Genomic DNA, 16,380 nt, shown 5'->3' on the forward strand with positions numbered 1-16,380 from the left:
GTGAAACAGCTTTCCTATATGTGTATAGGCATGTGGTAGCGATCACAGTTGTTTATGGCAAATTGCCCTGGTAGTTTCTGACAAACGTGTCCTTGCCCTGACAGGAAACCCATCCCTGAGACTAAAGTATACATTCCGTAGATCCCTTGCCCTTGCCAGAAGGATGCCAGGGAAACAATCAGGGCTGAGAGAGGTATGAGGGCCATCGCCATCAATTCTTACTCCGCCCCACAAACTGTAACAACCCTGTCAAGCAGTAGTCGGTGACTCTGCACAGCTCTCTTGGAAGGAAAGCGAGCTCTGATATTCAGTTAGAAAAAAAAATCATTAATTAATTAATTATTTTTACCGGGGTGAAATATACAGAACATTTACCATTTTTAAGAGTACAATTCAGTGGCATTCGGTACATTCACACTGTTGTACAACCATTGCCACTATCCATCTCCAGAACTTTCTCATTTTCCCAAAGTGAAAACTACCCATTTAACACCAACTTCCCATTCCCCTCTATTCCCAAACCTTGGCACCCATCATTCTGTTTTCTGGCTATAAGCCTGACAACTCTAGACACCTCATGTTAAGTGGGATCATACGACACTTGTCCTTTTGTGTCTGGCTTATCTCATTTGGTCTCTTCCAAGTTCATCTATGTTGTAGCATGTGTCCGAATTTCATGTCTTTTTAGGGCCAAATAATATTCCACTGTATGTATATGCCACATTTCGCTTATTCATTCATCTGCTGATAGACATTTGGGTGGCTTCCCCCTTTTGGCTACTGTGAATAATGCTGTACGAACATCTGTCCAAGTCTCTGCTTTCAGTTCTTTTAGGTATATACCCAGAAGTGGAATTGCTGGAGCATATGGTAATTCCATGTTTACTTTTTTGAAGAACTGTCATCCTGTTTGGTATTCAGTTTGTTTTTTTTTTTTAATAAAGAGCTTTATTTTTTAATGCAGGTTTAGGTTGAGAGGAAAATTGAGTGGAGAGGAGAGAGGATTCCCATACCCCTTGTCCCCACACAAGCATGGTGCTTTCACAGAGACGCTCCAGGCACTCAGTGACTTGAGCGCTTCACCCCAGACTGCAGGGAGTGATCTAGGCAGGCCGTGCCAGGTCTGGCAGGAGCTCGAAGCGCCCAGTCACCTGAGGTGAGTCACCTGAGGTGTCAGGGCAGCCTTCTTCCCTCCCCAGCCTGTAGTCATGAAACTGACTGACATCACAGGTCATCCCTACAGGAAAACCTGATGTGTAAACATGGACACTCACAGATGCCAAAGCAGGAAGGCGATTAAGGAGCATTTGATCCAACCTGCTTCTTCCATATGATGGTAAAGATGCTTCATACACTGAAAACCTCGCTTCCAAGAACGCTGTGCAGAATAACTAATTAGTGCTGACAGAGATGTCATAGTTTTTGAGGGCGGAGTAAGAACACATAATTACATCACTCACAACTCTATCAGCCCTCTTACCAGCCCTGTTACCCTTTGGGCAGTGCCCAGAAGACAGCTCTAGATTACTCTTTCATCACCTACCACTTTTTCACCTGATTTATCTGATTCTGTGATTTTCATTTTAAATACAGGCACTTAAATCTATCTCCAGGATTTTTGGCTCTGCCAATGGGTAGGCAATAGATAAGCACCTTCACTACGTCTGCTTTGGAATTAATTTATTAACAGTGATTATTCTCAATTTCTGTGGGGTCTAATAAAAGAACTGTGTGTCCTAAGTGCTACTCTGAATGAACATTTACCATACCAAGGTAAATGTTATAAATCACAATGCTTATCCACAGATTTAAAATGCCCAGAAATTTCTCATACATTTCCTGGACAGCATCTCTCACACTATTTTTATACTCACGCCAACTCAATGAAACAAAAGAAAAATGTTTAAAATTCTTACAATGAAAGCTAGAAATATACAAAATGCATATATATTCATAGGCACATATGTACATTTGCATGTATGCTCACATATACCCAAATGCACATTTGTTGAGCCAAAATCTTCCACTTTTTTCCATTAACATGGAATAAATTGTTCTTGTCCTCAGTGGAGAGGTGATTGGCTTATCCCGAAGCTAACACTGATTCTCAAACTATGTCGGTCCTGAGAACTTCAAACCCCACAAAAACCTGGACTTGATGACTTGGACTATTTATTAGGGATGTGCCTCCCTTACCACCTGTGTTTTGTAAAATCAAGGCCCATTTAAGTGTATAAGAGGAAAGAGAAGACTGTGATGATTCACTTTGAGAAGCAGCAATATATTTCTCAACCCAGGGGAAAAAGGATTTTCCCTTTTGAGTATCTAAAAACATGATGAGCATACCCGGAAAAGGACCTCAGCTGTCATTTTCTCCGGATAGAGCGCAGTTAGCCACCCTTGTTGAAATCCAAGGGCAAAGAATAACTGGCACTATTGACTCCACAGAATAACGGCATGTTCTTGGCGGAAACTTCAAATGTGACGGTGCTGAGAGGACCTTAAAAATCTCTTTTCTTGAGAGATGGGTCAATATATTCAGTAAAGCACTACATATCTTACTTTAGTGGCATTTAATACTAAATATTTCATACATTTTTCTCCCTTTATCGTTCATTCTTTCAGTTACCCTTGAATTAAAGCAGTGGTTCTCAAAGTGGAGTCCCTGGGCCACCTGCCTCAGTATCACCTGGAAACTTGTTAGCACAGCAACTTCCCAGCCTGCCCCAGGTCTGTGGAATCAGAAATTCTGGGCACGAGGCCCAGCAAGCTGTCCTTTCACAAGCCCTCATTCCGATGCAAGTTAAAGATCCAGTGAATTAAGGAGCCACCACTATGCAGATTCCAATTCCTGCTCCCTTCCTCAATTAGAATTTTCAAGATACTTTGTTAAAAGAAAATAACCCATGCGGGTTTAGGCTACTTGGCTATTATCATCTAAGAAAATTCTTACCATTGTTTGGTTTGAGGAAAGAGGAACCTCAGTCAAAACTTACATGTAATTTTTCCAGGCTCTGTGCTGGCTTCGAGTCTTAGGATGCAGGGAACTGGGCGAAGGGAGAGATGAGAAGCCTACAGCAATCCATTCAGACATGGACCCCAAAGCTTTGCAGGGTAACCTTGTGACAGGTCAGTGAGTGTCCACCTGAATGGGGCGGAAGAGCTGTCCATTAGCAGAGTAAACCTCGCACCTTAACGTTTCTCCCTCCCTCCTGCCATCCTGCTAACCATAAACAGAATATGATAAAGTAGCCCATGGGATTAATGCCCGGGCTTGACCCTATTCTGTGAATATTTCCCGAAGGTGAGCATACCTAACCAGGGGCTCTTTCGAACCCAAAAGCAGTTTGGAGATGGGTCAATGTCCAACCTCATGAATGTTTTTTTTTCAAAAAACTAGCACACCTTGGCTTAAAAGACACATGTAACTGCAGTAACAGGAAGATGCAGGAAGCAAATGATAAATTCAGGAATTCTGACTGAAATGAGATGATTCTTTGATGCCTTAAATGTTTATTTTTAATACCTTTCTCTGATGATAAATTGATACATGCTTATTGTAGAACATTTGGAAAATATGGAAAAGCATAAAGAAAACGTATCAAGAAACACTTAATTGTTGAGAATAAACCAGAGGGGCCATGGACAGGGGGATGGGTGAAATAGGTGATGGGGATTAAGGGGTGCCCTGTTGTGGTGAGCACAGGGTGATGTATGGAAGTATTGAATCACTATATTGTACACCTGAAACTAAGATAACACTGTATGTTAACTAACTAGAATTAAAATAAAATTCAAAAAAAAAAAAAAGAAAGATCAACTATAACCTTGGCACTGATGAATCGCTAATGATATTTTGTTGTATAGTTCCACAACCCCTTAACTGAAACTCCTGAGCTTCAGAATGTGTTTCAGAATTCAGAATTGTTTGGATTTTAAAACTACTTTGGTGCAACAACCATTTATCACATAATATTCTATCATGGTCTGGAGCAGCACATATTTCATAATATTTCTATAGCAAAACAGATGCATATTCTTACTAAAATAGAATCTCACGTTAGTTCCGACCAGGTATTTCTACCAAAGAAATTACAAAAACAAAAACAAAAAACATTTTGATTTTGGAATGCTTTTGGAGTCAGAATTGGGAATGAAAGACTGTAGACCAGTATCCTTTTCAGATACACAAAAATACTCAGAGTATTTTTTTCTTTCATTTTAAAAAAGATTTTATTTATTTATTTACTTATTTATGAATTTATTTATTTGAGAGAATGAGAGAGTGAGAGAACACAAGCAGGGGGAGAGGCAGAGGGAGAAGGAGAAGCAGGCTCCCCACTCAGCTGGGAGCCCAACGCAGGAGGACCCCGGGACCACGACCTGAACAGAAGGCAGACGCCTAACCCACTGAGCCACCCAGATGTCCCCAGAGTTTTGTTTCTATTTTTCATTCAACGTTAAACGAATGTGAGCATTTCCCCAAGTTATTAAAAACACTTCAAAAACATGCTTTTCAAAGTCTATGTAATATTACATCCCAAAGAAAAGAGTTTCATCTAACGATTTCATTTTGGGAATTACAGTTTTTATTGTTGTTAATGCAAATAACACTTTGGGGGACATATTTGAATATCAGATGGTCTGAATTTCTGAATACTATCTTAGGGAGATCCTAGAAAAAGAATTATTGGGTCAACTGGTGTGATCTTTAAGGGTCTTGATGATTTCCCAGAAAAGCTATACCAATTTACACTCCTAACACAGCATGAGTGCCTGGTTAATTTGTTTAATTACCCACATTATCATAGGCATGGAAAAAATACACTTGCATCTCATACATCTTAACAAAGCTCTAATCAATGATAATCATACTTAGGCCATTTTATTTTTGTTTTTTCTTACACAGAAGATAGTGAACAACTCACTGTCTTTCACATAACTAGAGAGAATGGGATTAATGTGAGTTTACCATCAAATGGAACCTCATTAAGGCAGACTGAATCAGATCTGGGTGATGGAGGAGTAGTCACCTGTCCATGGGGTCGTCACTTGGAAAAAGGTATTGGGGTGGGTGTGGAAATAATTCACATGTCATCATAAGAAGACCAACAACCAGATGCTAATTATTTGTGGGCTCATAAATTCTGCTTCTAGGCTACTGAGGACTTGTGTTTCTCTTCCCTTTGGTGTTTTTGTCTTTCTTGGACATTTTGCTCCTACTCAGCATGGCCATCAGGGAGCAGAAAGAGATGTAAAGATGAAATCCAATCAGACAAGCTAATACTAATGGCTAACCCTTATGAGTTCTTACGATGTGTCAGCTCTGGTCCTGGGTGTGCTGGGTGCATTGGTTTAAAAACTGGTAGCTGCAAAGTTTGAAAGTATGTACTCACTCATCAATCACCCTTCCACCCTAATAAGTTTGGAGGAATTAGAAGTTTGGAATTTCAAAGACCTATTCAAGCCTAGGGTCTTATTACCATGACTCCAAGTCTGGCTATAAACCACAAACTTTACCTTTATGCTCTTTTGATCAGCACTGCTACAGCATCTGCACAAAGCAGGGAGAAATGACATAAATAAAATCCAAGAAAACTCTAGATGGTAAGAAACGCTTTGAAGGTCCTATATGTACAGGAGGGAGGTCATATCTCTTAGAGTACAATAGAGAGTTGAGAGTCTGCTCTGTAACACACAACACGGTACATGCAGAGAAGACACGGAGATACACACATAATACATACTTCAAAAAACAAACACACAAACACATTCTTCCCAGATGTGACTACAAATTGGTAATGATAACATCAGGACTCACAACCTCAATTTTCTTTCCATTTATAGCTTTGTCTAATAATTTTTCTTTCTCTTTTCCCTTTATATGTATTTAATCTTATAGGATAACTGGTGTAGAAAATGCCATCATTTTCATACGCTAATAAAAGAAAACTGAAGAGATACTTCTTAATTATATAGAATGAAAATAACATCACTCTTTTTCTTATCTATAAACTCAATCTCTCCACAGTAGAATATAGCATATTCTATAAAATGGCTGAGGTGCAGGGAGAGAGAGAGAAAGGAAGAAAGAAAGAAAAAGAAAGAAAGAAAGAAAGAAAGAAAGAAAGAAAGAAAGAAAGAAAGAAACATACACACAAGAGAAATTCCATTTTATTTTGGGAGTGTGTCGAGTTGATCTTCCCAATAATCTTATCTTAGTAAGGGATGTTTCTATCAAAATTATCAAAAGACCAAAAGACAAAAGATGTATCAAGAAGTGAATCATTCCCTTCACCGTGGCTTCTCTTTATAACTTAAATAACATTTTCCTGACAGGTAGGTGTCAAGTGAGTGGAATGGCTCCTACATGATTTTTCTTTGCCACAATCATATATGTGGCTAATTTTCTAAGTATACTAGGACTACAGGGTGTGAAAAATAAAAGCAGTAATAGAGGAAATAACCCCTCAAAGAACATACTTTGTTTTTTCCAAAATGCCTAATTGCTTGGGGGGAAATACAAAAAATAAAATAAGCCACCTACTAATAACAGAAATGATTACCAGAAACTCTTTATATACTCAAACTGCACAGCTAACATTTCTAAAGCTAATTACAAATTTGGATTCTCTCATTTTAAAAATACACTTCGAAGCAGCCCACTTCTGTTTTAATGTTGAACCAAAGTCTGTGCAATTGGCACATTATCAAAGTAAAAAAAATGCGTCGCTTGAACAAAGTTACCACTTTCAATGTCACTAAATCTTGAACTGCAAAATACCACAAGCTAAAAACTAGTAATACCATGTGGTTATGTTATCTTACATTTACAAAAGAATGTGTAGTTTCCCAAGCCCTAAGAGACTGAGACCCATTATCACAGCAGCTTTGTTATCTTGGGGAGGTCATTCGCTGCCTCCGGGCTGAACACCTTTCACAAGTTCTTGGGAGGATTAAATGAGAATGTATATAGAAGGGTTTTTGCAAACTATAAGATGTACGTAAAATGTGGGGTAGCATTATTCTTTTTACTAGCAACTCTGTGAGGCATAAAGCTATTCATCCCCATTTCACAGTTAAGGAAATTGACAACAGGAAGATGTAGCCAAAAAAAAAAAAAAAAAAAGTACCAAGTTAGGAGATTCAAGTTTTATCTCTAAATTGGCCACAAACTGGCCAGTGACTCTCTCTGACTTGTTTCTTCAGTAAAATGAACAGGTAGGATGAGATAATTGTAAGGTCTTCTCGAAGCCAATCGTTCTATGATCTGGTACTTGGCCATGGTGGTGACAAGGCAGTTCTCAGAAAAAGTCTTGGGGAGCAGTCCCTCCTGGAGGCTAAGTGCAGTGCCCATCAATCTGAGGCCTCCAGTGCTGGGGGGGGGGGTCCCTGAGCAGTCTCCCAGCCCCAGGGATGGGACTGGCATCAGCTAACTCATTTTGCTGGATTAAGGGGAGGTTGGAGGATACGAGGTGAATGGCCAGGGCCTCTGGGCCACAGAAGTAGGTGCTGGAGGAGCTTGGAACAGTAGCTCTTTAGTGACTGGTACAGAGGTTTCACATACTAACTAGCGTAGTCAAGTAAGTACATACCACCATAACGCCAGTCTTGCTAACAGCCCCGCTCTTGTTGGGCTTTCAGTTTCAAAGAGATAGTCCCCCTGTGAGCCACCCACCCTTCTTGACTGAATTCCTACAGTGTTGGGGAGAGAGATGTGAAAGGGCTACTTTTTGAATCATGAGTGCACATCATAGTCACATGGGAATTTCAATTTAAAAAGACTGGAGCCACCAACTTAGGTCTCTACTAATGATATTCTACCAGCACTAACACAGCTTTCTGTGATGACAAAAATGTTCAATATGTGTGCTGCCCAATATGGCAGCCACCAGCCACACATGGTTATTGAGTACTTAATACTCAGTAAGTGCAACTGGGCAACTGAGGAGCTGAATTTTAATTTTAACGTGTTTAAATTCAATTTAAAAAGCCACACGCGGTTAGTGGTTGGTTGCCTTGTTGGACAGTGCAGCTCTAGGCTGCCTTACATACAGGTTTTCTTGGACATATTTCAGACCCCAGAAGCCCACTGGACAATACCCATTCAAGAAGTTTTTACCAACCCTCTCCTAGATGCTGGGCACCATTTAAGTGTCTTAAAACAATGGTGATGAGAGCCATGGACACTTCCTGCCCTCATGGCGTTTCTCAGCTAGACTGATTTCTGAAGACCTCACAAAGCCTTGTGGTGGTTCACAGGACTGTGCTTAGGAAAAGGTGGGTGAGTAGATATGGTAATGCTACACTAAGCATGAAAGCACAGCTTTTTCATTTCTTCATATTTACTGTTAGAGAAGCTGGGGGAAAGTTTAAAAAGAGATAGCTGAATGATTACTGTTCATTCACTTACAAGTAAAGAAACATATCCCAGATATGGGAAATTATCTGTAAGTAATTCCCTTTTGCATAAACATAAATTTACTTAAAAGAAAAAGTCAGGGGGACCTGCATTCTTAAGCCCAAGGAAAAGTAAATGGTATTTAATTACACAACAGTCATAAAAGTACAAGTGGATCTCGAGCTTCAAGCAGTGGGCAAGGGAACATTTTATACCAATTAGCAGAGAAATGATCAGGTTTTCTAGAAGGTACCTCTTGTACAAGCGAGGCTGATTGCATCTTTGTCTCTACAATTCACCTCTTAGGTAAGATTTTCTTAGTGGTTTTAATGGGATGTGATGAGCAAAACCCTATTTACTTTTCCCCAGGAAACTACAGGTGGAGGTATTTTTATCTACGTCACGAACCTAATACTAACAACATAATTTCTGAGAAACTTAAAAGTGGCTTGGTTTAATGCTTTTCCAATTTCCCAAGCTGCCTCCCCTGTCCTCCTGTTGTCAATTCTTTCCAATCCTCACCACCTCTTCTCAGTTGACTGAAAGTTAGAGTGATAGAAAGAGAACAGAACAAAATATTGAGGATTGGCTTATGTTCTTGTTTGAACCTGAATCCAGGTTTGCCTAAATTTAGAAAGACAAGGGATCATACTCTGGGGCATGGTGTTTTTAAGTTAATTCTCTTCACTGTATTATCCCTGGAGACAAAATACTCACGGAGCAAAACAACTGGGTTTTGCTCAGTATTCCAGTGGGGCCGTACTTGGATGATACCATCGAGCCAACCTGACTTCCCAGCCTTAAAATGCCACTCTGGTCCCCTGCCCAAAGTTGGACTACTGGTTTTGGGAGATAATAAAGGACTCTTACACATCTACACACACACAGGCGTATTCCCATCACTTTTTCTCTCTGGATTGAGTAGAAAGATAAATGACAGTGCTCATAAAACAAAACAAGGGTTCAAAACTTAGTTCCAAAAGTACAAATTGCATTTAGAGACTGTCACTTGTAGAAAAGGTCAATCTCAAATGTTCCATTGGCCCCATGCTATATAAAATATTACTAAAAACTTGGTGACAGCTTTGGCGATAAGCACGTAAACTGAGAATGGTCCTGGCACCCTTATTCATATTCAGAAACACTAAATGGAGTAGTCATACACCATTTTATGGCCAGAAGGGCTTTAAAAAGAAAGGGGTTAATTTTTTGGAAACTACAGAGATGAATTTTTAAAAACTACATTTCAAGCAATTTCAATAGTCACTTGTATAAAGCAGAAGACCTTGAATCATAGATCTTGTGGCTTTTGTGTTTTGCTCTACTGGCATGGGAAGGTGATGCAAGGAAATGTGTTTTTTTTTTTTTTTTTTTTTTTTTTTGTTTAACTACAACACAGAAAGACGCAGCCATTTCAGACAGGATGGAGAAAATTAAGATGAAAATGTCTCTGAAAGTTTCCACTTACACATTTCAGGTGCTGGGACCAAGTTATTCTGGTTGGAGAACGATAGCTAGAAAATTCACTTCTTTGATATTCAACATGTTTACGTTCCCAAAATATGATGGTTTGTCCAGATTTTCACCTTTCTTATAAGAGGTTGGTGCTATTTTGGAACCATTTGCCATTGACAGTTCAGAAAAGAAAAAATCAAAAAGAAAACAAGTGTTGAAAATATACAACCTGAAATACTTTTGGGGTTTCTGTAGGCTTTATATTTAAAAAAAAATACTGGCCTGTATTTATACATAATAATAATAATATGTTCCATTTGCTGAAAACTTCTGTGTGCTGGGTAGTACGCTAGAAATTTTACAGGTATTATTAGCTCATCTGCTGGATGAGAGAACCATGGCTCAGAGAGGCTAATGCCTTGGCTAAGGTCACACTGCTGGAGATGAGCTGACATGCAATCTGGATCCGTGTCTGCCTGAATCTAAAGGCTACTCCTTTCCTACACAACACTCCATCCACTATAATTTGGGGGGACTATGTCCCTCTTCCCAAAGGAAACATGATCAGTCTTCCATGAGCTACCAGTTAAATGTCAAAGTAACCTGGCAAAGCTGCGGGTCCTACAGCAATCTGATTATTTGTATAAAAAGAATTAATTAACTTGTTAGTACTAAAATGGTTATATTTCACACTTTAGAATGAAATTAGAATTAATTAGACTTAAATAATTTTTTCTACTGTAATTTCTTTAAAGTAATTCCAAGTAGCTTATCAAAAAATGACCCAGATCATTCTCTAACGGTGATGCCTGTCCTTAGTCATGGGACATGGCAGTGAAAACACTGTGTGAGGAATCTCACCCTGGGTCTAATCTCAGAAGAGCATCACCATTCTTGGCAATGCCCAAGCAGAAAATGCCTGAAGCAGGCTCTGATGTGCCATTTAGGGTTTAAGTACATACTTTCTATCCTTATGTCAAAGATCATCCATGAATTCACATAGTCAATGACTAAGTTCATCTGCAAGAATGCAGATGTGTATCCCTCTTGGGGCTGCCTGTCAGCTTAGTGAAGGGCAGTTTCCTGAGAACTTGGATGGGCCAATAGTGCCTTGACTTCTCCCAGGTTCCATACTTGGTCTGGGCTATCTGCCTCCTTCCCCTTATTTGAGAACTTCGGCTCTGCCTGTGCTCATTTTTCAGCCAGAAAAACCTGCAAAGTCCTACCCCTTTTGGGAGCTGAAAGTGCCTCCTGGCCTCATCTGTCAGGGGCAGGTGCCCCTTGACTTCCAAGCTACACAGGTGTGGGCGCCAAGCTGGTGCTGGTGGGCTGTCCCCAAGTGAGGCTGGCGAGGTCCACAAAGAGTCGTCACAGGTCTGAGGACTGCAGCAGGTTTGGCCAAGGAAGGACCCTGAAGACAGGTGAGCCATATGTTCTTCAAGAGAGATGTGATAAACCATTTTAGGAAAAGGCAATACTGTTGACCCACCTGTTCCAGCTAAAAAGCTAAGAGAATAGATTTCTCAGCTTTTCCTCTCTCCCTCTCACTTGTTAACATCTAATCCATCAGCATGTACTGTTCATTCTACCTTCAACTTATATCTCAATTCTGTCTACTCCTCTCCATCTCTACTCCAGTCACCATCATCTCTCACCTGGTCCACTGCTGTTGCCATGGTGACTGGCTTCTCTGTTTTCAAGTCCCACTTGGCATTGAAAGTCCCCCAGGATCACCCCAGGTTGGGTGATTTGCTGGGAGGACTCACGAGACTTAGCGTAGTTGTACCTATGCTTTGCTTTATTACAGCCAGATCTCATCTGCTTCCAGCTCAACCCCTGACTGGAGACTCTGGCCACGCACCTGCTCTCCCCCTCCCCTCCAGCTGCCACCTGCACCCTCACGAGCCTCTTCTTCCCCTACACAGGCTCTGCTTCCTGCTGCTTTTTCCTCACGTGACAAACTATGCTTCTCTCTCTGGATCTACAGTCTCGACGTTCCTGCCACCATCTGCCTTGTATAAAAATCAGTGGTGCTTAATCTTGCTGTGGTCATACAGCCTTCAGTGAACGTGGGGCTGTGGCTTTGAATCCCACGGTACCCACAGCCACACAGCACTATCAAGAGCCAACTCTGATGTGTAGGCACTGCACCCAGCCTGACACCTGCCTCCAGGCTCCTCACCCCAGTCCTCTGTCTTGAGCCACCTCAATGCTCTGTCCTTCTCATTCCCCTTTCTAAGCGTGTGCATGATTCTCTGCAGGCTGAGGAAAAGAAAAAACAGGGAGCAGAGCAAAAGTCAGAAGTGGCCGAAGCTGCTGTGTGTATATACTGATGGATTCAATACCGTTTTGCAGACCTATTTTTGTTTGTTTGTTTGTTTCATAAAGCACGGATCAGCAGGGCTAAAAGGACCTTGGAGATCACTGAGTTCAACCTCCTCCTTTTACTGCTGAGGAAACTGTGGTGTGAGGAGAGGACGAGAGGGAGAAAGCAGCATTTATTGAGGGCTAATCACATGCTTTGGCTGCATGTCCTGGGTCCCACAGCCAGTGAGTGAGTGGCAGAGCTGGGACCACACAGTGCTCAGTGAACATTTCCACCCCACATATGCTTTTGCCTATTACTTACACACTCATATCACACAGAGGAGAGGGCTTATATTTAACACATAAAGATACTTGGAATTCCCATCTCAAAAGGTAAATGGTTTTTCCCTCTGTATCATCCAACACGTATTTTTAGTGCAGTAAAGCATACAAAACATAAGACTTACATTTTAATCATCTTGAAGTATACAGTTCAGTGGAATTAAATACATTAATTTTGTTGTGCAACCATCACCGTGACTCATCCAATACATTTTTAGGAGTATTTTCTGGGGTGCCTACGTGGCTCAGTCAGTTAAAGCGTCCGACTCCATCTCAGCTCAGGTCTTGATCTCAGGGTTGTGAGTTCAAGGCCTGAGCTGGTCTCCATGCTGGGCGTGGAGCCTACTTAAAAAAAAAAAAAAGTGTTTTCTGCATAGTAAATTCAAAATGAGATTCAAGAATGCTCCCCCAAAAGAAGGAAAAGATAGGTAGAAAATAAACTTTGGGGGTTACATTTCATCTAACAAAACCTTTCATATGTAGTAGGCTCTCTGTGACATATTCTCCATTATTCTCCCAGTCTTGAAACCAGAACTCTGAGAATGCTGGTCACCGGGTGAAAAAGTAGACTTTGTTGTTTCTTGAGGTTCTATACTAGTTGTATCTGCTTACAAAAATGTTATGCAACCCAGGAAATCACAGCCTTCCCTGCCTCCTCCATAAAAGGACAAGTAAAACAGTATTTCTTGGAAAGATAGGCATTTACCAACGTGCTGCATCTAGATGGAGCTGTCTCTGCCACTCCAGTCTGCTTCTAAGCGGGGTTTCAAAGCATTGGCTCCGAGCACAAAGAACGTCCCTCAGCTATTCAGCATTTAGTTCAACTCCACAATATATTTAGCAAGATTTCTTTTTTTTTTTCCCCCTTCCCCTCTTGGTTTAATGACCTCAAATGTACCAACATCCTGTCTTACCTAATCCCCTAACAAGTTCTATCAAATGCCAGGACAGAATCAGACAGCACTGCAGGCAGTGAGATCATTCACTAAGAATTCATTTTTATTCCAAAAATTAGGAGTGCCAGACCATTTAACACAATCTATCACACAGCCAGAAAATTAGCCTGGCACTTTAAGAGAAACAGCTAAACTAATTTTTTAAAACCTCCTCCGGTCATAGATCCTTTAACAACCCGATGACTTTCTCCCCAGAAAAAGATGCATACACACAACATATTTCCACATTCTGGGAGGGGTTCCAGGGGTCCCCTATGAATCCACAGACCCTAGGTTCATTTCTGCTAGGAATGAACTCCGAAAGAATTCACTTTGTCCCTAGAGCATCCCAGCGTGACCTCCTTTGGTACCACTTTAGTCTCGAGATGAAATGACTTTTCTTATTTTGGCTTCAGGAACATTCCCACCTGGCTTCTGGTCAAACTCACTATCAACATGGCTACATCTCTCACCAAGTCAGCTGACTGCTCTGGGAACACTCTTTTCTCTCCCTGGTCCATGACGAGCCTGCTCTACCTCATGTTCCTGGGTTCTGTTCTTCCTTTTGCTGTCATGGACTCTGCTGTCCCCTTTCTCTCCTGTCACTTTCTTTGTTGGCCCTTTGTGGCACCCTCATAATGTAAAAATTAGACCTGACTTTTTTCTTTACCATAAAAATAACAATCTCCATTTTGTATTTAATTCCTTTGCTTTTTCTCCAAAAGCATCCTTCAGCCTTTCATCCCTTCAGCCCCTGGGAACAATCTGCCCAGCAGGCTGAGCAGCAGTCCCTGTGGTCTCCGTCCAGCCAGGGACAGGGCTTCTCCACCTGAGCAATGTGGTGCAGCAGGAGGACTGTAAGCCTGAAGTCAGACAGACCTGAGTCCAATCCCAACTTGCTAGCTGACTGACTTTGGCCACTAATTTAAATAAAGGCTCACTTTTCCAATAGAAAATAACAGGGACGATAACAACCAACTTGTATGGATCATTATTTTTTTTTAAAGAATAATTGAATGAGCTGATATAGACACAGTTCCTGAGACACAAAATGTGCCTGGGAGATGGTGGTTCACATCCTCCCCCCCAACTCTTCATTTATGGGGCTCAGCATACATTCTGCATTTTATTTTATTTTATTTTAAGATTTTATTTATTTATTTGACACAGAGAGAGACAGCCAGTGAGAGAGGGAACACAAGCAGGGGGAGTGGGAGAGGAAGAAGCAGGTTCCCAGCGGAGGAGCCCGATGCGGGGCTTGATCCCAGAAGGCTGGGATCACGCCCTGAGCGGAAGGCAGACGCTTAACGACTGAGCCACCCAGGTGCCCCAACATTCTGCACTTTAGAAGCGACCCCAGCTGCTCTCTATTAGGTAGCAGGGACCACATATGCTTGGAGTCTTAAGTCTCTTTTTAACAGATTTATTGAAATATAATTCATATACCATGAAATTCACGGTTTTGAAGAGTATAAGTCAATGGCTTTTAGTACATTCATGGAGTTGTGCAACCATTGCTACTGCCTAATTTCAGAACATCTCATCACCCGAAAAAGAAACCCCATCCCCATTAGTGGTTATTCTTAATTTCCCCCTTCCCCTCAGCCCTTGGCAACCACTTACCTACCTTCTGTCTCTTTGGATTTGCTTATTCTGCACATTTCATGTAAATGGAATCAGATACTATGTGGCTTTTTCTACCTGGCATCTTAGTGCAATGTTTTCAAAGTTCATCCACATTGTCGCATGTATCAATAATTCTTTATGTTTGAATAATAATCCATTGCATGCATATATCCCATTCTGTTTATCCATTTATCAGTTAGTGGACATTTGGGTTGTTTTCATTTTGGGCTATTATGAATAATGCTGGTATGAGCACTTAACTACAGTTGGATATATGTGGACATATGTTTTCAATCCTCTTGGATATATACCTGGCAGAGGAATTACTGTGTGATGACTCATTTTATGGGTCAATTTGGCGAGGCATAGGTACCCAATATTAAGTTTAACATATTTTAATATTGCCTTGATGGTATTTTTTTAGATGAGATTAATACTTAAATCACTAGATTTGAGTAAAGCACATCATCTACCATAATGTGGGTGGGCCTTATTTAATCAGTTGAAGGCCTTAATTAAAAAAACCCTGATCTCTCCCAGGGAAGAAAGAATTCTGGCAGCTGACCACCTTTACACTTGCTCTGCAACATCAGCTCTTCCTTAGGTCCTCAGCCTGCCAGCCTACCTGCAGACTTTGGATTTTCCAGTCTCCATAATTATGAGACAATTCTTTAAAATAAATCTCTCTCTGTATATACATCCTACTGGTTCTGCTTCTCTGGAGAACCCTGACCAATACATTGGGTCATGTGGTAACTCTATATTTAACATTTTGATGAACCGTCAAGCTGTTTTTCAAAATGGCTGTACCATGTTCCAACCCCACCAGCAATGCACAATGGTTTGGATTTCTCCACATTCTCACCAACACTTATTACTATCTTTCTGTCTTTAGCCATCTAGTCGGGGTAAAGTGGCATCTCATCGTGGTTCTGATTTGCATTTTCCCAGTGACTAACAGTGTTGAGCATCTTTCCATGAAATTGTTGGCCATTTGTATGTGTTTGTTGGAGAAATGCCCATTTTAATGCTTTGCCCATTATTTAATTGGGTCATATGTGTTTCGAATGTTGCATTGTTAAGAATTCTTTATATATTCTGATACCAATCATTGATCCAATATACAATTTACAAATATCTTCTATTTTGTGGATTACTTTTTCACTTTCTTAATGGTTTCCTTTGAGACACAGCAGTTTCTGATTTTACTAAAGTTCCATTTATTTTTTCTTTTGTCTTTTATGCTTTTGGTATCACATCTAAAAAAAAATTGCCTAATCTAAGGTCACAAAGATTTATTCCTGTTTTCTTCGA

At 40.7% G+C, this 16,380-nt stretch overlaps 1 protein-coding gene across 12 annotated transcripts in view; it reads right to left on the minus strand.

Annotated features, from left to right (window-relative positions):
• Positions 1–16,380, minus strand: part of BACH2 (BTB domain and CNC homolog 2) — a 376,418-nt gene that overhangs the window by 151,967 nt on the left and 208,071 nt on the right. For 4 of the 12 annotated variants that reach the window (XM_034670834.1, XM_034670829.1, XM_034670831.1 and 1 more), the window contains one exon: positions 2,997–3,145. The exons of the other annotated variants lie outside the window; for them this stretch is intronic. The gene's annotated coding sequence lies outside the window, so the exon portion shown is untranslated. The remainder of the gene's footprint in view (positions 1–2,996; positions 3,146–16,380) is intronic. 12 annotated transcript variants of the gene reach the window in all.

This window comes from Ailuropoda melanoleuca, chromosome 10 (genome assembly GCF_002007445.2).
Source record: "Ailuropoda melanoleuca isolate Jingjing chromosome 10, ASM200744v2, whole genome shotgun sequence".
Classification (NCBI taxonomy): Eukaryota; Metazoa; Chordata; class Mammalia; order Carnivora; family Ursidae; genus Ailuropoda; species Ailuropoda melanoleuca.